A 23939-nucleotide genomic window follows, 5' to 3' on the forward strand; every position below is an offset into this window, starting at 1 on the left:
TAGCAACCTCAGCTAGTAATTCCTCAAAAATTATACTCCTTTGGCTCCTATTTGAATTACTATGCAAATCAAGTTTGCAATTTGGATTCTTGCCCTTTGTGCATGGTTTACTTTTTCTGTGGAATATTATGACACAGTGTTCATGATTGTGAAATTGTGTCTTGGTGGTTAGAAAAAGCACATTTCTTTTAGGTCCTAATTTTCTATGGGTATTAGAGACCATCTCCTAATACTTCCACTTCAGTGGCCTATAGATTGTATTATTTTTTTCCCTTTATCCTAATTCAGAATTTAATTTTTCTGGAAAAGTTTTGTGTTGGGACAGTCTTGAATTAGTTACATTTTCAAAGCAAAACCACATTTTTCATCTGTTAAACAACTGTCTTGAACTTTGGTAATTACAATGATTTTGACCTCCAACTTCATGTGCAAAGTCAATGTGAATTTGAAAAATGAAGTACTTGTTGCTTTGGGAAGTAAGAACAGAACGTAATGAGACATTTTCCTGATGAAGGATTGACAGAATGTGGAGCTATTTCAATTCTCATTGTTACCTCAGGAACCTTGCTTTTCATTTCTTCATATCACAGTGCATGAAATGGCTTGTGCATGAGCCAACAGGGACCTTGACCTTGGACTCTGGGGCACATAGTACCTGGAAGGTACACTCCTCTTTCCCCAGTCCAGAGGCTGGAACAGAGTCATTTTAGGCCAGCACAGGGGTACATGCTCCATGTCCCTTCCTCTGAGGGAAGAAGATACCTGTGTTGGACTGTATTGTACCCTCTGTCCTGGTGCCTTCTGCCCACTGTTTCACTCAGCCAGGGCTACAAGCTATCAGCCCTGCCACAAATGGGGTTTGCCTACAGTTTCTTCTAGGTATTTTTTATAGTCTCTTGGTTCACTGACCATTTCTTGAGTCCAGAGTGCCTCCCAGGGCCTATGCCAGGCTCTGGGGATTCATGGGCAATAGTGGTTCTCTAAGGGCATCACTGTTAGGGTTTCCCACCACAGCTTTCAGGGAAGCTGAGGACACCATGATGCTTCTCAGTTCCAGGGATGAGTGGAGCAGAGAAGACCAGACGTTCTCCATTCTTCCTTTTCCAGGTTCCTCCTCACAAAGCTTAGACTGACCTAGCTTAGTTTTTCTTTTTAAAATAATAAAAAAACCTCTTATTTACAGAGAAGTTGCAATACTGTGAGAAAGAATCCTAGATACTTTTCCCCGATTCATCAAATATGTTTTACATTTTGCCACACTTACTTGATCATTTTTTTCTCTTTACTTGTCTACACACACATACAGACACAGGTTCACACTCATACACATTCACATGTGTGTATGTTTTCTCAACATTTGGGTGCAAATTATAGGTATAATGCTTCTTCAGCTGTAAATGGTTCACTGTATGTTTATTAAAGACAGAGACTTTCTCTTCCATAATCAGAAGTGTAATAGTAACAATATGGATAGTAACATTGACTCAGTATTGTCATTAATCTACAGGCTTTTCATGGTTTTCAGTAGTGTCTTTTCTGGGCCTGGATCACATGTAGTTGTCATGTTTCCCAGTGCTGTTTACTCTGTCCTTCTTCCTTCAGCTTTTCTTTTTCTTTAGTTTTTCTTCTTCTTCTTGAAGGACTGTCTTAGTTATTTTGCTCATTGCTGAGACAAAATACCCTACACCCAAAGTTAAAAGCAGAAAGGTTTGCTTGGCTTACAGTTCATAGAGTTTTCAGTCCATAATTGGGTAGCTCCAAGGCAGGGTAGCAGAGGAGAAACAGTTCATGACTGTGGAAGACAGTAAAAAGCACCAAGAGAACTTGACAGTATCTCTCTGCCCCGTCTAACTTATTCAGACTACCTAGGGTGAGTAGCACTCACGCCCTCCATCCTAGTGCCCCCTGGCCTAGTATTGCACCATGAATCAATCACACACTCTAGATTCAGCCACCTCCGAAGTAGCCTGTGACCACATGCGGCTTTTGGGGGACATCTAGACACAAACGGAAACAATGAGTTAGAAATATTTCAAAAGGTATGAGGCCAGTTAGATCCACATTCATTAAGAACACTTTTAGCAGGAACACCAGAGAAGGGATGTCCTCCTCTTGAAGTCATGTTGGTGGCATGGGATCTTGGTTTTAACTTTGATCACATGGTTAAGATGGTGGCTTCAGCTTTCTCTTCTTTAAAATTACTATTTTCCTCTTTTTAATTAATAACTTGCTGTGACCCACACAAGGTCTGAAGCTGGGGAGAGCTGTGGGAGATGAGGAAAAGTGAAAACACCAAGATTATGCTTGAAAACTGGGACCAGGTGGAGCTAGAGCCTGTGGGGAGCTAATGGTTGCCTGGAGTCCAGCATGCTCTTTATTTCTAGCATAAGACAAATAGGAAGAGAAGGTGGAGTAAACGGTGCTATGTGGCCTAGGCTGAATGTAGCATGATTGTCTTGTGATCGGGGCATGCACAGAAAGTAACAAGGAAGAAAGATACATAATGTAACTGTCTCCTGGGGCTGTGCCATCCAGGGTCTACAATGGAGGAGAAAAGAAGTAGGGAAGAGGCGAAGGACCATCTTCAGGCTTGGGCCACGGCAATAACTGACTGATATAAAAGCATTTTGTGGGAGATACTTAAAGACTCTGTGCACAAGTCCACATTTGCTTGCTGTAATGAAAAACCTGAAGGCCTAAAGTGCAGACAACAGAATACCTGCTCTAGCGTGGGCCTCTCTGGCTATGTTACCTCATGGAAGATGGCATCATAGTGGACTTGTATGTGAGATGGGGATAGCACATGGAAAAACAGGAACCAGAAACCAGGCAGTCCTACTTTTTTATAAAAATCCTCCCTGGTGGGAACTGACCAGGGTCTATGGTAACTACCTTTCTCTTCTGAAGACAGCACCCCAGTGACCTCGTGGCCTCCTATTAGGCCCCACCCCTTAAAAGTTCCATTACCTTTTAATAGCACCACCCTGGAACACATGAACTCTTGGGGACAAATTGCATCCAAGCCATAGCACTATGTAAATTTCCACAAGCTTATTTCATGTGTTTCATTCTGAGTTAACCTCATTGAGAACATGAAGCAAGTGCTGGTGTGGTTTGCATTCCTGGGCATGTCTTTTACTTTAATCTTGGGTGTGTGTGGTGGGTGATGTATGTGCCAGAGTAGAGGCACTTTTGTGGGTTGGGACCATGTGAAATGGCTTTGTGGAAAACACTGGTGATGTGAACTTCCAGTTATTTTTTACCACCACATTCTCAAAAAAGGAAAGCAGATGGGTGAATTGCAGGGAATACAGTCACTAAACAGATCCTGGCTTTTCTGTACTCTGGTAAATTGCATGGCTACTTTTTTTCCTTGCCTTTGATTTTACATAGAGGGTTCCAAAGAAGGAAATGCAGAAGTAGCAACAGCAACATCATCAGAACAACCTTCTTGATGCTAAGTGATGAGGTCTTTTGGGCACACGAACCCAGAGCTCTAGCATAGCCTTGATGTCCATACATTAACATTATGTTGTGATTAACATTTTAAATGACAGGGATTCACAGACTTCTGAGATGGCAACACTAGTACAGTAATGACACAGTTTTGCAAAAAGTGTTGCTACATTTTACAGTAGCTGGGCTAATAAATTTTGTCCTTCCTGTCCATGACTTTCTTTTCCACTGACTAACTTTTCTCCACGAGACCAAAACAAAACTAGTTCATGTTCTGAAGTCCTCAGACATTTTGGTTGTAGACATTTCCCCAAATCTAGGACAGCATCACCCTGTGCTATGACTCAGGGAAGGGTACATCTTCTGTCTTCTTTCTTTGTAAATTCATCATAGGCCAGCTTGTTTTGTCATAGGGATGAATCCAGCTGTGTATCTCAGTTATGGAAAAACTACTCATATAGTAATACTGTATTTATCATAGAGTCATAGACTCCTTAGGATTAAAGTTGATTTAGTCTTACCTCTTCCCTCGCCAACATTGGCAATTTCCTTCATCCCCCTAAAAAAGACATTTTTGTCAGATTTGTTTGAACATGTCCAATCACAGGGAGCTCATTACCAGACAGGGCAAACACTTTTATATCTGAAGAGATTCAACTTGTTAGTTTTATGTTTATCTGTGGCTTCTTTCTCTTTGGACCTGTTTTAGTCTTCCAGAATTATATACAGTGGTAAATCAACTTTTATACAAGCACTGTATATAATATTTGAAGCACTTTGCTAAATCTCCTGGAGAAATTGTCTTTTGGTAAATGTGGCCCAGAATTAAGTTCAAGGTTTTAATTTGTAGATATATTTCCCATTTGTTACATTTCTGCATGAGCCATTTCTTCTGAAGACAGCTGAGAATTCAGGCATGACTACGGCATGTAGGAAAAGAGGCAGTTAGCAAGATTAGATGAATCAGACTCATGAAATGAGAAAGGTGAGCTCAAGTGTCTTACTATCCAGTTCCGTGCCTGTTTTGGCCAAGATTTGACTCTGATGCCCAGAGTTTTTCTTGTTGCCTGGAGTGAAAGAGGTGTGATAGAGTCACTTGAGTACAGGAGTACCTCTCTGTACATCATGGGAAAGATGTGCAAATCCCATTTTCATAGTCAAATTCTATTTTCCCGTGGATTTGCTGTTATTGCAGAGTTAGTTTTCACTGGTAGTGGGTTTTTAGTTGACCCATGAAGGCAACTAGTATATCAGTTGTCTCTTTATATCTTCGAGATAAATCCCTAGTAGTAGATAAAGCATATGTAAATAAGCTGTTCACATACATTCGATTTACTAGGGGAGCTTCAGAGGTGAAGAAACCTTGTTTATATAGAAGTAAATACTCAGAGGTATCTGAGTCAGTCTTACCCGGCTCACATGCACAGATCGCAGCCATGCCTCGTCACAAATAATAATCCATTTGGTCTGGTGCAGCTCGAGTGTCTATTTTTACCCCAAGTTCAAGGGCTTCCTGCACGGCCCACTGCTACATTTCCTCTCGCCCGCCTGCCCTCATTCTGGCTGGTGCTCCCGTGTGTTTTCTTTGGCTGGTTAAATGTTCTGCTTTCAGTGTTACGTGTGATAGTGACTTAATGGCTTGACTTTCTCTTGTGAAAGTGCAGTTTTATTAAATGTAATATAACATGCCTGGATTTATGTTCATCCAGCTGTGTAGGATGATCCAAGATGTGTTAAGATTCACAGGTTTGCCCTTGTGTTTCTGCCATATGAGAATGGGTGTGCTCTCCTGGACAGGCTTTGTGTTGTTGTTTAGGACAGCTCATCACTGGAGTAATTCCACATTTGCCTCTCATCATCACACTGGTGAATGAAAATAGTTACCAAGGATCTTTAGAATGCTTCTGGAATAGTGGGCATGGATCTGGTGTTGAGTAAAAAGGATATGAACATGATAATGAGAAAGAATTTTGGAGACCTGTTTTATTCTGAGCTATCTTTTTTACCATTCTTTCACCAGCTATGAAATGCTACTATCCTTGCAAATACCTGTTTTTAGCTTTTGATAGCATTTCTGAGTCTGAAAACTCCTAGAATGTCCACTGTCTTGGGTGAAACCATTCAGCCATAGGTTTGAACCTGTGATGAATTTGTGACAAGTTGGCTGGGATTGTAGCAGAAACGTGAGGACCTCTGTGAGTGCAAAGTTCACTGTGTTCTCCACCTTTCTTCCTTTCTGTCTTATTTCCAGGTTCCCTAGGTGTGTGGAGAGTCAGAAACCAGAGGGTCAGATTGCATGACGCTAGGGTGGCTGATGGGAAAGTTTAAATCATAGCCCAAATCCCTGATAGTTAGGAGTGAATTAGAAAAGAAAAAAAAAAAAAGATTTCTCAGCTACTTTGGCAAGGCTTAACATCTTAATTAGAGAGTACTTGGCAGTATTTCATGAGAAAGGTCATAAATTCACATGCCTAGAATGGCAGCGCAGGTAACAAAAAGGAACAAGATGGAGATGGGGCTAGATAGGAAATTGCCATGTTCACAGCAAAGTGTAGTGCTCTCCTTGCTGCCAGTAAGGGAGCAGCTGCCACCCAGCTGTAGCCAAGCATCCTCGGGTTGGTGAGCTGGCCTGCCAATTCAAAACAAACTGCGAGTCTCCATAACATTTCCCAGTATTAAATGTTGGCAACTACTTCAAAAGTTTTCAAATATTTGTGTGGGCCAAAGAAAATGCACTGGGGGCATCACAGCTTGTGACCCTTCAGGTTGTCTGTGTTGGGAGAAAAGGAGGCAGGCATGAAAGATGAATCTTAGCACTGCGGTGATACTGCTTTGGTCTGACCCTTACCCAGACGTGTGGTTCTAATTCTGTCAGTTAGGCTCCACCAGGGCTCAGACATGATTTGTCTCTGCTTCTTAGTCTCTAAATTGAAATGCAAGGCATCTTTTAGGCATACACCTAACAAACTCTGCTGTTTCAAAGCTGCAAGAGGAGAAGACAAATGGTGGAAGACTGGTCCCTGTTTCTCTTGAGCTTTACTCAGTTGGGCACTGACACCTTTTCTAGGGGAAAGAGGAAACAGAACAATTCAAAAGAAAAATAAAACTCATGGTTATGAACACAGGAAAATGGGTGTGGTGAGGGGAGATAGGGTATTTTGTATGACCATGTTAGCTAATTGAAGCAAAGATACTAATTATAAAATCTTTGTTATTTTCTTAGTTGTATTTCTAAGGTGTCATATTCTAGTAACACAATTTAGAAAATGTAGCATATCAACAAATTTTTAAGTTTCCAGATAGGTATAGAGAAGAGAATGTTGGACCCACCTGTTCTGTTGAAATTTTAGGCAAATTAGGATAAATTAAGTAAGCAAATCTCGGGAATAAGTGAAAACAGCTAACAAACAAGAAATTAAACAGTAATAGCAACAAAGCCCAAAGCAATTGTCATTATCAGCTCTAAATAGAAATCATACCAGTTAATGCTATTTATATTAATTAATGCAAAGTAAATAAGCAATCCAATTAAAATGTCATCATTGAAAAGACCTAATTAGTAAAGAAGTGCTCATGAATTTTGTTTTGGAGCACAGGTCTCCCAAGTGTTAACAGATTCTTACAGTATAAATGGAGACAATCTGATGAGGCAGAAAAAAACTTTGGAGTTTTTGTTTCCACTCCTTTCTTTGTAGGATGAGCTTTTAGCTTCTGTCTCAAATCTCCCGTTTGAAGCATTGTTCAGGCACCTACTTAGAGAAACATATGGTATAATAGAATAAATTGTGCATGTAAGATTGAAAATGTAGGTTAAATCCTTATCACAAAGCAGGGAATTCTCATTAAAATAATGATATAAATTCTCACAGATGAACAAAGAGATATCCAAAATAATATGTTAAGTTGAAAAAATACCAAGAGCATGTGTGTTCTCATTTATTATGGCTTGTATCTAGATGTCCACCCAAAGCCTCATGTGGTCATAGGTGGGAAGTTTCAAAGGTGGTTGAAGTAGGATGTGTGAAGGAGAATTAAGGATATTGTCTTAGTTGCTTTTCTCTCGTTGCTGAGACAAAATACCTAATACCCAAGTTAAAGGGAGAAGGGCTTATTTAGCTTACAATTTATAGAAGTTTCAGTCCATAATCAGCTAGCTCCAAGACAGAGTGGCACATGGTAGAGGGGCAACAGTTCATGGTGACAAGAGAACCTTAACAGTGTCTTTCTGCCCTTTTTATCCCATCGAGACTACCAGGATCAGGGTGGTGCCAAACTAATCACTCACATGTAGTGCTTTAGTAATCACATGCCTTTAATCCCAGCAACACACATTCCAGATTCAGCCACCTCTGAAAAAGAAAGCCCCACCACAAACACAAGCCATAACAGATATGATACTAGGATTAAAGGTGTGGATAATGGAACTCCCATGCTGGGCATGGGTGACATCAACCAATAGGCTTGTAGCCTTGAGTGGAATATAAAGGGACAGAAAGAAGGTGAACCTAATGCTGTTGCTTCACTGCTTGCTGCCTTCTGCCTGCCACACCATGGACTATTTCTCCTCTGCCATGCTTCTTTGGAGCCAACCTTTACTGCTTTAACTTGTTGGTGTTGGGTATTTTGTCCCAGCAATGGAAAAAGTAACTAAGACACCATTTATGTTTTCCATTTAAATAAAAAGGACATCTGTGTGTGCACCTGTAATTATATGCAGGATAGGGTTGGAGGGATAAACAAACATATAAAAATAGCTTAACCTTCCCAAACTGTGTGATTTAAAAAAAAATTTATACTGAAATAATACTTTGTTATTTTGCAGTTAATGGATATATTTCTGTTCTTGTTTGATGGATGTTTCACTTGACATCATTTGCTTGTTCTTGAAAAAATTGACTCAAGTTTCTTGCGTCCACATTGCCTGAGTTTTCTTTCTGCTTCTCATCTTGTACCTGCAGGATCTCTATATGTTTGAAGGGAGGAGTAAAGGAGAAGGAGACACTAGTTTTTGTTTCCACTCCTTTCTTTGTGGGATGAGCTTTTAGCTTCTGTCTCAAAAGGATTGCTCAATTTTTGGCTTGAACTAAATTAGTCATGGAAAAGGAAAGAAGTTTGGGGGCCATGCCGATGGATGGGATTTGTTGGCGGCTGTCTTTGCTGATGGCACTTCTCTACATTATGTGTAAACTTTGGAGCTCCCAGAACTCATTCAGTCCTTTACTCTTGTTATGCAATTTCATGCACTCCCATCGTTTCAAAAATCACTTTCATGCTGATGTTCTTGCTTCAGATTTGTGGGTCTTTCTCTCACGAATCTGCGCCTTCAACGAAATGTCTAGTAAACATGTAAAAGATAATGTACATAAAACTTTTGCTTCCTATCCATTTTCATAGCACCCAAACCTTTTCCCTTCTAGTAATTGACACCATGATTAATCTAGTCACTGAAGACAAAAATTGAGCAACTGTTTTTGAGTTTCTCCCTCTTTGAACCATTCACAGATCCTCTTTTTTCTACCACTAAATGTATCTTCAAGCCATGAATCTGTAAACCTTTCTCTCCTGCACTGCCACCATCCTGGTTAACCCCAGTAGCATCCTTGGCCTAGACCACAGATAGCCAATGCCTTCATACCCGACCTTGTTCTTCTATGGTGGCAAATTCTTAAAAAGATTATATCTTTCAATGATAGTCCATTGAACTTGGGATAACATCGAGCTTTTTCTTAATGATGTACAAGGGCTGTGAAGATCTGGCTTCTTCTCCAAGTCAGTCTTTGAAACATTTCCTTTCTACTCATCCCATTGAGCCACATATTTCTATTTCTCTTTATAACTTTTAAATATACTCAGTTCTTTCTTTCCCCCAGAATATATTCCCTTTGGTTTTTGCATAACGATCATCTTCTCATTCTTCTTGTTTCAAAGTATTTGTCAGCTCCTTTGGAAGACCTCCCTGAATAACCTTTGCAAAAGTAAATCCTTAACCTCACCTGCCCATTTACTGTCTGACTTCGTAAAGTTAATTTCCTCTTTGGTATCTCTCTGAACCTACAATGAATGATATGGTTTCTTCCTTTGGTTGTTGTCTTTCTTTTTCTAGAATATAAACTCAGTGGAGGGTGGGAGCCTCATGTGTCTTATTAACTGTGCTGTTCCCATGACTGGAACAATGCACAGCACACAGATGACCTTCAGTAAAAGACTGAATGAATGACTGATATTTTAAAATTAATTTTTGAAGGAAGATGGAGGCAGTGATAAAGCTAGGAGATGTAATTTTCTCTTAATTCCCCTAGAACTTAAGTCATTTTATGATGACATGCAAAATTCTATATCATTTTAAGGGTAGACATAAGAGTGGACACTTGGAGAGACATTGCATTATAAAATGAAGGAGGGATTGGCTGGATTTAGGATATTTGGATTCTGGTCTCTGCTTTACTACTAGCTCTTTATTGCTATTAGCATGTTATTCCTCAATGGGCTTATTTCACTTGTAAAATCATGGACCAAATGAGCTATTTTCTAATGTTCAGTCTAACCCATTAATTACCATCTTGAATCATTGTCATTTGTGATTTTACTGTTGGCCCATATTTGCCATGAGATGTGCATTTCTTTCATATCTCTGTCCTAATTTCTTTCTAAACTTCCTCCTTTTAGTATTTCCCTCACTATTTAGAATATTTCTTATCATATTCAGCTCTCCCTGTAGACAGTGTTTTGGTTGAAAGTGGTGATGTTGCAGTTTGACTTGAGATTAACCTGGCTAGTCCTGAGACACATATAGAGTTCATCTACTCAGCTATGTACACCTTTAATGAGGAACAAGTTATATCCCTGTTGTTGCAGTATGTGTTCCTCCCTGATGAGTGTGATAAGAACAATAGTTCTTATTGCTGATGTTCTTAAATTTCCAGAAGAAGACAGTTCTAGATAGTAAAGCATTGTACTTGACAGAGGTTCTCCTAAGTATTTAAGTGCTTTATGTGGTTTTTGAAGAACTGGAATAGTTTCTAAATGCAGCAGCCATCGAACAAATTTTAAGAAGTAGATTGAGGGGAGAGTTAGAGTCAGGAGATGAAATACAAAAGGCAAAAAGAAAATCAAATAGAAGCAAGGGTGGATATGGTTAATGAAAATTGTTGGTGGTTATATATATTTTAATCCATGACAAAAAACCAAATATTTTCATACGTGAGTTGTCAAACCCAGTTTGGTATTCCTGGAAAAGAAAAGAAAAGAGAAGGGAAGAGAAAAGAAGAGAAGAGAAGAAGAGAAAATGCAAAAGACCAGCAGAGTGAGCAGGTGTTAAACAGGACTGTGTCCTTAGGACAAACTTGGCTAGGCCCCAGCTCAAAGACAGAGTATTGCTTTAGACAAGAGTATTGGGGTAATGTTCCTTAGGACGTGAACATGCTCTCCAGACTTAGTCCTTAGACCACCAGGATGACCTTCAACACACGTGTGCACAGAGAAAAAAAGGATGAAGTTGGAGACTTCTTGGAGACTGGGAAAAATGTGGCAATCCTTAACACAGAGAAAGTTGACACCTCCCAGGAATAAGATAGCAGGAGAGAGATTCAGCGTTCAACTAACATTCATTCATTTCTCTATGGATAGACTTGAAAGCTTACTATGTACAAGGCATTTCCCTAGATATCAGAGAGAAAAAAAAAAAAAAAGACCTAATGGCTATCCTCATAGAGCTAGTTAAACCTAGAGTCCAGCCTGAAACCCAGTCAAAACAAAACAGAGCAAACACCTGGGGTTTTCAGCATTAGTTTCTATACCAATATATAATGGAGGAGTGGGGGAGAGACTGTAAAGTTGAGATGGAAGGGATTCATTAATATATTTTTGGAAAGCTTTTAACCAGCATTGCTCAAGTTTAAATGTTCCAGAGAAAAAACAAATTTTTAGTGTGACTATAGTATAGTATGAGATAAATTGTTTGTCATTTACCTTACCTATGAGTTTAACTCTGCATCCTGCATTAATACTTGGTAAACCTGACCTCAATTTATACCTAAGATTAGAATCACAAAGAGTTACCAATACTGAGACAATGGCTCAAGTACAGAGGCACAACTAAAAATAAGAACTGTCTAAATCTCAGTATCCTACAACAGTGGTAAGTCATGCCATAGTCCTCATGCCATGAAGTACGTCTTGAAAACATCATGACTATAAAGGAACAAGAATGGAGCAACCATCGTTTATTTCACTACATATTTATGTTGGGATTTTTAGGTTGTTTTCTCACTTATAATAGTGTCCACAACGCAGTAATCAAAGTCTCCTCCTCAGGATGACCATTTCCTTGTTGTTAGTAGAAAGACAAACTAATTCAACCCTTATAAGACATTTTCACAAACTGTTCTTCTGTACATCTGACCCTTAAACTTCTACAGTAGAGTGGTGTGCATATGTGTTGTGTGTGTCTCTGTGTTTGTACTGGGGTGGGGATTGCTTCAACTAACGTCTGGGAGCTGCCACATTATGGACATTTTAAATGAAAGCATTTGTCAGTCCTCTGAAAAGTTGTCGTCTTTCAGATTATATTATTACAGGCAAAGCAACCATTTGAAGATTATAGATTTTGGAAACTTCATGAGCAGCGTAGTTGTAGCATTGTTCCTTGGGAGGAGAAAGTTCCAATTTCATAGACATTAGTCCTAACCAGTAGTTAGCATTAACTGGTAGCATTTGGGTCTGGAGTCCAGCCTGGCCTCAAACCTAAGATAGCTGATTACCCTGAGAGGACAAAGGCTGCACATGTAGACCTGAATGCAGATAACGAGGTGAATCACCAGTACATAAAACTCCCCCTTTCTCACTCCATGACTGTACTTCATGGGGGAGCAATGGGGTTACATCAATGGAAATAGAGTTAGTGACAGATCTCCCAGTGGACAGGTTTCAGCACCTGTGTGGTGAATGAGTTAATATAGGAGCAGAGAATCAAGAGAGCATTGTGAAAGATGCAGATTCTCATACAGTCAGTGGACAAGCAGAACCCATGTTCAGCCTCATACGTCTAATTCAGGTTTGTTGTTGAATAAACTCTGTGAAGAGACAGACCTAGTTTCTGCATTTATGTCATAATTTCCAAGCTGTGAATCTGAATAATATGTTAGATGACTAGTAGAGGATAGCCTTTGGAAAAATGCCCCTCATCCTTTTAAGAGTTAGTAGCATGTTTTTTATTAAATCTCTTGTGTCATGCACATATTTTGATTTTTTTAGAGCTAAATTGCCCTGTTACATTTTATTACAACAGTTTTTTCTTTCTTTTATTGTACTGAGGACTGAATTCAGGGACTATGCACTGAGCTACATCTCCAACTCGTTTTAATTTTTGTTTTTAAAATTTTAGAAGGGGTCTTGCTTAGTTGCCCAGGTGGCTGAAACTTGGAATCCAACAGCCTCACCCTTACAGACTGCTGGGATGACAGGTATGCACCACCATGCCTGGCTAACAATTTCCTAACATACAGCAAAATTTTGGAAGAATTTAAAGTGCTAATTCATAGAATGTTAACCACCTCAGTTCTGTGGTTAGCATTCTGCAAACTTCCTTTATTATATAGCCATGCAGCTATCATTTTATCCATCCATGAATCCACTTAATTTTTTGATTCATTTCAAAGTAAATTGAAGATGTCAATGTTTCACTAATGCATGATCATTAGCTACTATTCAGTTTTTGTTTACACAGTTTCTCCTTTTGATGTAAAACTTACAGACTTTGAAATTCACACTTTTAAGTGCATTGTGTTTGAGTTTTGACAAAAGTCTCTAGTCTTATCAGGATACAGATGCTACTATTGCTCTGCAACATGCCACAAGTTTCTTCCTAGTTAGTTGGTTTTCACTCAGAGATGATCCCTGTTTTGATTTTTGTGTACCATCTGGTAGACTTGAGAATAGCATATTAAGAAAATTAAATTAGATTTAAGTTACATGCAATAAAATTTACCATTCCATAATCCCGTTGAATTTTGACAGATGTATGCAGTTGTGTGACCAACACCACACTCAGGATGGACAACAATTCCCTGACCCCGGAGGTTCCCCTGGGTGGTTCCTCATCAACTCCTCTTTCCACTTCAGCCTCTGGCAACTACTAATTTGTTTTCTGTTCCTCTGGTTTTAGCTTTTCTAGAATGACATGTGAATGGAGTCATACAGTATGTCATCTTTGAGTCTGAGTTCTTGCATTTGGCAAAATGCATTTGAGATCTCTGTGAAGCTATGCATGTCAAAATTCTTTTTCTTTTGTTTTGACTGAGTAATATTTTACAGTATGGAAAGATATTTGGGTTGTTTTCTAGTTGGTTTTTTTGTTTTTTGGTGCTGAGAATTGAACTTGGGACCTTACACTTGCCAGGCAGGCATGGACATCACTAAGCTACATCCCTGGCCCCTGCTTTCTAGTTTTTGATGATCATGAGTACACCTGCTATAAACTAAGTGATATTTATTTTTGAATCTGCTATTAGGTAGATTTTCACTGTCCACCTTTTGCTATTTATTTGTAAATTCTCAAATCTCTTGCCAGATAAAATATAAATGCACCATCAGGGATGGCTAGTGGTGTGAATTGTATGATACACAGAAAAGTTTTCAGCTATTTCACTTCTGCGACATCTGCAGCTTGTAATCTAGGTTGACACTGTATATTCCATTACATTTTTGTATTTGGACTTTGGGAACCTGAAAAAATATCAGGAACCTGAAAAAAATGTCATTAACTGCTAGAATTTCATAGTCTAAAATATCTGTCTCGTGGGTGATGTTTTTTTTTTCAAGTGAGCTTGGAGCATTTTTCTTTCCTTGGCAGAACAATATTTTAAGTTTCCAGTCTTATCTCAGAAGTAAGTGGGTATAATTTATCCTGGCCCTTTGAGTACCAAGGGTAGAGATTTGATGGTAAGAAAGCAAGAAAAAGTGAGTTTGGGGAAAAGCCATATGGGGGATGTTCCAGCTCCAAAGAACAGTAGCAACCAGCAATAAATATTTCATTGTGTTGCTATGTGGCAGTGGTTACACCGGGTCAGGTTGCTCAACAGTAATTCAGGTTGATGCAGGGTTTAGTGAGATGGGAGACTGATGTGGGATGAATTTTATAATCAGATTGTGGTTTTGTTTTTGTCAGAGAGCCAATGCCAAATGTGAAAAGCTGCTGCCAAGTGCCAACTGGAAAGAAACTTGTCTGTCTCTTCTTGCTTCTTGCGTTTTCTGTGAAAGCAGAGACAATGGTGGTGTGTCTGTCTTATGCATGTGTATGTGTGTATTTAGGATGGATTTGGATATAGCTTATTTGCTTTATTTGCTCCTTCCACAGAAATGTATTAAGCATCTGTCAAATTCTCACACTTTTGAAACTAAGAATAATCAGAGCTTAGTAAAAGAAAGAAACTCCTGTGTGGTTTTGACACTGTTATGAGAATTAAGAGATGGTGTTTTATTTCTGGGCCTCAGTAAAGTCCTGTAGGTTGAGCGCTTTCCCCTCTCCATTCTTTAAATCAATAATTTTGATTTGGAGCTAAGAATTGAAGATGAAAAAGGTATTAGAGAAACTTGTGTTCAGCATAAACATCGAAAGATTTTAAATAGAGAAACTTGAAATGGAATAAAAGAACACTGTATATCATCTGAATACATTAATAAATAGTAACTGTGTGGCTAAACAGTTGGAAATAGAGAGCCACGTGATTTTACAGGTATATGAGGCCTTTCATTGGTAGAAACAGGCTTATTTTACTTCTTCCCTCCTGTAGAGTTTGTTCCCTGCTTCTGAGATTATCATCAGAGAAGCATTTTTCTTTATAGATTCACTATCATTCAGATTAGGTTCATCACTCACTTTTGTTTTTAACAGTCAAATAGCACCAATAATCTGTGTTTTTTGTAAACCTTGATTCTGCTTATGAATTTACAGGTACCACGGTTGCTTAATGAAGGTTCCGAGAAAAACAGGAAGTGTATTCTTGATCTCTCCCCTCTCCTGCTCCAAGTGTAAGAGGGAAGTGAGGAAGCGGTACTTTATTCTTGTTATTCTGATAGGTCGTTGCATCTTTATTGAGATACAGTGCCTTGGCTTTTTTCAAGATCAAACTCACTCATAATTGTAGTTGTACAATGGCAATTTGTAAGACTCAAAATGCTTCGCTCTTTAGGATGCCACTATTACAGAAAATGAAGAGGGACTTTAGCTGCATGGATCAAGTTGATTTAGCCCTCAGGAAAAATGAAGAGAAATAGGAGCAAGCACCTCCCACTGAGACTTCCACCTGCTAGGTCCAGCCAGCCCACTGGGGCATGGCCAGAAGCACTGACCTCTTCGTTTGCTCAAGGGATTTGTCCAGGGGAGACCTTGTTTGTGTAGTGCCTGCCAGGGAAAAAGGAACAGTGTGTGGAAGCACCCTAAAATTTTATTTTATAGTGGTTGCTTTCACACATCTCTCTGAAACACTGCACATTCTGTCTAAAACCTGACGTGTTCTTTTCTTTCTTCTTTTCCCCCAAAAGTCGTTATCTTCCTTTAAAAATGATTTGGAAATGTGTTAGGTTCTATGCTACGTATTGACTGTATCCTAATAAACACTGTGGTTCACAGAAATTGCAACCATATTATTTAAGGAAAATAATTTTAACAAGCATCTACTGTATCTGAGCTATCATTCACCAACATTTTGTCTTTGAATGCTGTTAACAAGCGTTGAGGAAAGCGTGCTTCTTGCCAGGAAACAGAGAGAAGCCAATAACTTAGACAAAGCACTTGGCTTTTCCCATCTTGCTTTCTACTGCATTTGTTTGTCTTCCTTCTGACTGAGATAAAAAGTTGGAGAGTAAAAAGTAACAGAAAGATGAACATTATTTAGGCTGGAATTCTCAGGTATGGATGAAAAAAACTTAATCTCCCTTTCTCCACTCCTAAAATTCCCTCATCAGCCCCTTAAAGTCATTTTTTATACTTTATGTAATTTTAAATGACTTATAGCATGTAAGCTATAGTTTTCAACTGTAGCTTCCAATTAATTCACTTATAAAGTACTTCATTGGAGTTGCTAGACTGTCACTCCTACTGAAAATAGGAAGACACCTTTGTCATAGTGAGTCCTCAAATACTCATGTGTGTCAGACCCTGTTACGAGGGTTTATACACACTGACTCACTCTATCTCAGCCTTTTTTTCTTTTCACTAAGGAGAAATATTTAACTATGTTCATTTGAATTAATTTAATTTCTCCATAATGAGATAAAAATAACAAGGAGAAAGTTTTTGTCAGGCCTGCTTAGGCTTTGGAAGACTGCAAACCATTGTATTGTGTAAGGTTTCCCCCTTCCGAGGTGCTGTGCCCCTTTTTAAGGATGCACAGAATAACCCCAGTCATTTAAGCTCCTGACAAACCTATGAAATGGTTTCTGTTAGTAGCCTTTCCATCCCTCACATGAAGAAAACCAAGGCCTTGAGAGGTGAAATAATTTGCTTAGTGCATAGTTGATAATTTGCTAAGGCTGCCAGGCCATCCCTTTCCGGGCCGTACTTCCTTATGTTGCCTCCAACTCTTTGGATATTCATACCAGCAGCTGCCTTTCTGCAAACACATTTTATATTCAGAGTAGTGATCTTTGCTAGCCATGTGACAGAGTCAGTCAGAGTTGCCCTGTTTGTGACTTCCCGGTTAAGAAACATTTGGCTTTTAGACTGGATGTACTTTGTAATTCTCAGCCTTCGCACGTACTCTGCCTCAGCCCTTTGCTGAGCTCTTCAGTGTATTATCTGACTCAGTCCTTCAGATAACCTGTGGAGTGGAGTGGGTGAATGTTATCACCCTCATCTTGGAGATAAACCAGGGAGGTGCGGGGAGGTGAAGCAACCTACCCATGGCCACAGGGCAGGTGAACTGTTGAGCTAGGCAAGCAGTCCCAATTGGTTTTATTCTAAAACCTGTGCAAATGCTTGTTCGCTTCCTAGATAATCTCCCTTGGCAACCTCTGGGTGGATTTCAGATATCTCATCACACCTCTGAGACTATATTAACGTCACTCAAGTTTTTCTTTGAAAAAATTCTAGATGCAGGACAGAAAAGATTGACTTAAATTTTCTTTCTTGGAAACCTGAGAGATTTGGGGAAAGAACTGTGCAGAATTTATAATATAAACTACGTAGAGACGCTGAGATCCTGCTAGGAGGAGATCAATTCAGAAGGAAAATAAAGTATCTTGGGTTTAAAAACAGATTCAGTTTTTGCTCCGTGGCCTGCTGCTTGCTGAAGTCTTCTTGCCTGTACTTCTACCTCTTTTTGTTCTCATTGTCTGTCTTTTCTCTGCCTCAGCACTTTTCAGACTGATGCTCAAAGGCTTAATTCACAACAGGTTAAGAGAGACCAATGATAGCTTAAAGTATTATTTCTCCTCAGAGGATTTGCCATTTGACAAAAATAGAAGCTTAGGGAATAAAATATCAAGGATGACATTTAAAGTTTGAGGTTGGGAAATTCATAGGAGGACCCAACAGGGTCCCCAGCTTTTTACATGGATGGCTGTCACTTCTGCACGTACCCACAGGGCTCATTCTCGGAATGTAAGTCGAACTTGTAAGTGTCATTGTCCTGGGATTTGCTGTATCCCCTCTGTTTCATTAGATGAGCTCTTGGGCCAAGCGAAGTCCATCTTCTTGTTGTCGTGTCTTGTTATTATATGATCTTGATTTGGTAGTAGTAAGAGGATTGTGGCCACTGGTCAGTAAGATGGCTTTTGCTCTTGGCTCCTCAGGGTGACTGCCTGGGTAGTCTCTGTGCCTTAGTTTCTCCATCTATTTTGGTGGCAAGGATCATTATAACATTCTTGATGATCACAGTATGGAATATGCTGTATAAACACCAGGCAGTGTTGGTTACAATAAATAGCAAATTAGTGACTCTTAGCTTAAATTTCCTATATTTGATGACTTGTGAGTTTACAAAACAATCAGAAATTATCACCAGGAAAAAACTTAAACCTCTTCTGTTTTCTGACAGAAATAAAATTTTAGAAGTTTGGCTAGTTTCGGCTACGAAACATAATCCTGCCATTCTGTGGAAGGCTGAAATGGCGGCCAGCATGGAATCTGTCGTCTTTATAGCTGGTGTGTTCATATCTGTCTCAAGGGTTCTAATTCATGTGTCTGGCTTTTTTATTTTCTAATTCCCATTTTTATATATCTCACTTTTTTAAAATTTAAAAATTGTAATCCATGGCAATATTAATATTAACATTTCTTGTTAGACAAAAAGAGACAGTGAGAATGTCTCAATTTTAATAGTGTGACTTCCTTCCCGTGTTTGTATGGCATGAAGGTTTTATCTTGGGCAATTGTTTTGAGAAACTCCATTCTCATTTAGTGATCCACAAAGCATTCAGGAGTACATAAATTGATCCTCCCCTCCCCAGAGAATGATGGTGAGTGAAACAAGAAGAAAACAGTGACTTCCAGTCCTGAGTCTCAGATTGCAGGTCTTCCCCGTACAGTGTGCATTCATTCATTCATTAGGAACAATAATGCCCACCTTAGCTATCTAATTTGGTTGTGATCAAGCTCAAGTGAAATTAAAACTGCTCTAAACATGAGAAGATTATGCAAAATGTAACAATTACCTACAGTAAAATTTAAGTTCAAAATTGACATCTGCAAAAAATGACATCTGCAGGGAGAACAACTCTTGAAACAGGTCTAAAATAAACTGAGCCTTTGACCAAATCCAGGCTGGCCAGTCGTCAGGAACTGACCTGTTGTAGCTTCTGTCCCAGTTGGAATAGAGTTCAGGGAAGAGAATGAAGCAAGTTGATTGGGACATTTTATTCTGTGTACTTAACAGTAATTTACCCAACCTGGCTGATTATAAACCCAGATGGGAAGAAATTCCGCCTCCTGAGTACCTCTGAGTATCCATTGACTCTGCAGCTTGGAGATAGCTTGGTTCAGGAGAAGGACAGGCACGTTAAAGGGTAAAACCTGGGTTCAGGACCCAGGGGTCCTACCTAAGTAAGACTAGTGATCCGAACACTGTGTGCCTCAGCATTGTTTCTGACATTGGGTAAATAATGCAGGTGGATTATTTTTTTCCTTCCATAAATGATTCTAGGCCCTTGATTTGGAGTGGGAAGAACTATTTCTCTCTTTCTCCTTCACAGTGAACATTTAGGCAAATGACTTCAGATCTATGAGCAAAACTTTTCTTCCATGTAAAGTGGAAATAGTACTAATTCATAGTTGAATGAAAGTCACTGAGGTTATTTGTGCAAAAGGCACCTTGTCAACTTGAAAGCAGTATATTCACTCATTCATTCACTTATTCATCCAATCAACCCTACACATCTACTTTAAATTCAGATGGGGAGCTGGTATTCTAGAGACCAGATAGATGCACAAGATGCTGTATGCTGTGGTTAGACCTGAAGGAGTATGACCATCACACTGATAGAACATTTAGGAAAGGGTATATTGTTTGGAGAACCCAGAATGTCTTTGCTGAGCAGGGAAGGACTGTTGAACTGACCTTTAAGAAGTAGTTTGCCAGTGGATAAGAAAGTTGAGGTAGTATTAGGAAATTCAGAGCAAGAAAACTGTTGAAGCTTTAGGAATGTGACAATGTGACATTGTTTTGGCCACAATTTGGTTTTGAGCTTAGGTATGTGTAGGCAAATGGGGTGGAAAGGGATAAGGTAAACGTCCTAAGAACCATGTCATGAACAGCTGCTTATTCTATGCTCACAAGTTTGGACTTTGTCTTGTGTTGGTTGGGGAGTCATTAGAAGAGGATGCTCCTGACACACATGCAGTTTGATGCCTCCTTTCCAGATGGAAAGGTTTGTTCTGTCTTAGTTAACTTCTTGTGTAGTACTGTATGCCTAGCAGTTGCACACATTCCGGGGTGGCTGGGCATGGCACAAACCGAGATATTTGCCAAGTGCAGCTTAAGAATCCTTATGGGAACAATTCCCTTTGTTCTTATATGCAGCAATAAGCATTCATCCTAAAAGACCATTTGTTGGGTACTCACTGTGTGCTGAGCACAGCACTGTGCTCAAAAGTACAGATGAGAACTAAGGATCAGTAAGGAATAGCTAAGGACTCACAGTATAAGTGCTTTACTTGTATTGATTCATTTAAACGTTCCAAAGCCCTCTGAGGTAGGTATTGTAATCCCTCTCCTGTACGTGTCAGAATAAGCAATTTAAATTTTTGGCAAACCTAGGATTCAGACTAGATTCACATGCCCAACACCAGAGACTATGCTTGTAATCCTCTTGGTCTATGATGGTGACTACGTAAAAAACTAACTCTCTGTATGGTGAAGACTTTGAGAGTGAAGGAGATTGGGGAAATGAAGTGCAGTTTGGGTATTTTTTCAATTGTAAAATTAAAATAAAACAGAACTTCTTCATTGCCTATATTTCTTAAATCATAGGTTGAAAGAATCAATCAGGGCAATCATCACATTCTAACAAGCTGGAGAATTGAGAGGAAATGAAAGTCAGGGAAGGAATAGGATTAGTTTGAAACACTCAGAGGTCAGGGCAGCTCAATAGTAGACTTTTGATGAGTGAGGAATCCAAAGCTCTGTGGGCTCTTAATCCGTGAAAGGAAATGAGGTGGGGGGAGCAAGGCAATTGAGAGAAATTATCAGAGAAAAAGCTAGTTTTAGTGTTCAGGGAAACAGAAGTAACAAGATCATAGGAGAAAAGGCATGAATAAGGAAAGACACTCAAAAGGAAATTTAAAGCACCAAAGATTGCAAATTAAACCTTGTGATTTTCAGGCCACTGAATATCACACTTTTTATAAATCATGAGGCTGTATTATTATTTTGTAAAATAATATTTATGGAGGAGAAGGCCAGCAATGAGCATCAGCCATGCTCAGGGCTCCTGTCATGCTCTGCTCATTGATAATTCATCTTCAGCAGCTGCTTCCTGAGTGTCTGCCAGGAGCTCAGTTCCCTGAGAGGTTCTACCCTAAATTATAATCAACCAGAATTTTGAGAATGAAAAGGGGTGCAGATGACACTGGGACAATAGGCTTGAAGTATAATTGGCCTGGTCAGACGGGGACATCTGGTCACACTGGTGAGTGATGAACAAAGCTCTCTCCAGCAACCAAGTTGTTGATTGTCCCATAAGGAACAGTGAAATAGTACATAGTCAACTGGAATAAGGAGGAGAGAGGGTTGAAGTGCCAAAGAGGTGGCACCAGGCAATATCTGCCTAAAAGAAGAGCTTGCTAATCAAACGAAATAACAATGTGGTTTGGCAGTGTCCTTGCTTTCCACCAGTTATTGTTGCTACTGAATTGATCGGAGTCCTTGTGATTGGGCTAAGCCTAAGTTCAAGCTTCCTCACTGCATCCAGTGCCTCTTATATCGCCTTTCCCTGTACCTTGATATGGAAATGATATCAGATTCTACTGACTTGGAGCAAAGTCAGTAACTTTTCTTAACTTCTAGAGAAAATCCAAGAGATTTAAAGCCTTTCAATCTGCTGGGGTCACCCAGTAACATTTTCTTTACAGTTAATTGATCAAATCATTGATATTTTAAATTTATTCTAAATTCATTTTCTCATTCAGTCATTCAAATCTGACTCTCAAATATGTCCTATGAGTGTAAAGTAGATACTTGGATTTGAAGACTTAGTACCAAAGCATAAAATAACTCCATAATTCTCATGATAATATTTGTAATCTAATGGGTTAAATAACAAATATTATTAAAAATAATCTTACCTGTTTCTTTTTCCTATGGAATGTGGCCACTAGCTAATTTAAAATGATGCCTGGCTTGCATTCTATTTCAGTTGGACCATGCTGTTTTAGGTACCAGTTATCTGCAGTGTGCCCAGCACTGCACCCACTATGAGTAATAGGCACAGAGTCTGTGAGGTTACCACTCTGTGGAGGAATGAAAAAATAAACAGATAAATCTAATTCATCAACATCAATTCAAATTGTAGTAAGTGCTAGGAAGCAGTTGCATGGAGTGCTGCTCCAGTTATTTGGGCAGAAGGCCTTGTTTAAGGAGTGTCAAAGAAGACGTCCCTGACTAAGGTTCAGGTGATACAAAGGACAAGAAGAAGGTTCTGGGAGCCATGATAGAAGAGGAGGCCTTTGCTTGGGGCCCCGAAAGGTAGGGATGCTGCATTTCTTGTAGCTGATTCAGAGCGACATCTCCAGCCACTGGGTCAAAAGCTCTTGGCTGGAGACCAGCCCAGGCAGCTCAGAAGTACAGACCCAGCTGGGCTGGAGCCAGGCAATCAGTGAGCACAAAGGGGAGAGTTCGTTGGCAGATTCATCACCCAAGAGCCAGCGGGATGTTGAGGGCTGGGAACGTGACAAGGTAAGAATCCAAACATTTTCATTTTCGACAACTGTGTACACATAACAGATTGTATAGTAGGTTTTAAGTTGTGGTGCTTATGGGTGACTCCACTGTGCTCCCTAATCTTAAAAGGGTCACAGTGCAATGGGATATTTACAGTCATCTGCTCATGGAGATCTTAGCAGAGATGTGGAATTCGGCACACATAAATTGGCCCGTCTGTAGAGAGTGGTTGCAGTCGATGGGTGTCAGGGAGCCAGTAGGATGTTGCCCCTAACAGCCTGGAATAAACTGAAATGCAACCAACAAACATGATGAATGGCAGAGTCCTGGATGGGCCTCTCTATGTATCCAGAACCGATCTCTTCTTCCTTCATAAGCAGCAGTGTGTGTAATGGTTAATCCCAAAGATTCAGGTCTTGTGTGAGCTGTGCTTTGCTGGTGACTACAGCAGTTGTGGGAACATGAACACATCATTGAACCTTTCTGCGTCATTTCCTCTTCCTTGATGATGTCGTTTCTATGAAGCTGACCAAAGGACATAGTCTTAAAGGGATTAAAGTGTCCGATGAATTGTAGCCATCATTATTATTGACCTTATGTTTATTATTCACCCTTTGTTTGCTTTTGTAATCACTGCATATGTGAAAGCAAAGTGAGAGGATCAGACTGGGCCACAGCTCAGAGGTTAGTCTTTGGGGCACTTTATCTGACACAATCCAGTGAGATGGCTCTACTAACTGGGGGAAAGTAATATAATCTTGGCTCCTTTGGGTAGCAGACTTGGGCAAACTCATGGAAATCACAGCTTTTCTTTAAAATTATTCTCACATTTCCAATTCTAACAATTTACAGTGAAGAATCTAAGGAGCTTTTGTGTTTAAAATAAGCAACTTGGAAGAAGAATTATATAGAGACATCTTCACCTGAATCATTTTGTTGACAATGTCTGCCACATAGAGCATCATGACATTTCGTTTTCCTGCGGTTCTTAGCCAGCTTAAGGAGGTGTAGACTTCGTGCCAGGCAAAGGCTGCGGGTAGTGTAAGAGCATTTGTTTGAGTTCATCTTTATTTTTGGTTAAAAAATTATTTTATATAATGCAGTGGAAAA

At 39.5% G+C, this 23939-nt stretch overlaps 1 protein-coding gene across 2 annotated transcripts in view; it reads left to right on the plus strand.

The window, feature by feature from the left end:
* Positions 1–23939, plus strand: part of LOC147825976 (proprotein convertase subtilisin/kexin type 5) — a 341197-nt gene that overhangs the window by 45239 nt on the left and 272019 nt on the right. The gene's annotated exons all lie outside the window — the stretch shown is intronic.

The sequence above is a fragment of the Heterocephalus glaber genome, unplaced genomic scaffold, assembly GCF_053883595.1.
Source record: "Heterocephalus glaber isolate CG9 unplaced genomic scaffold, H.glaber_assembly_v1.0 deba00001481, whole genome shotgun sequence".
In the NCBI taxonomy this organism is placed as follows: domain Eukaryota; kingdom Metazoa; phylum Chordata; class Mammalia; order Rodentia; family Bathyergidae; genus Heterocephalus; species Heterocephalus glaber.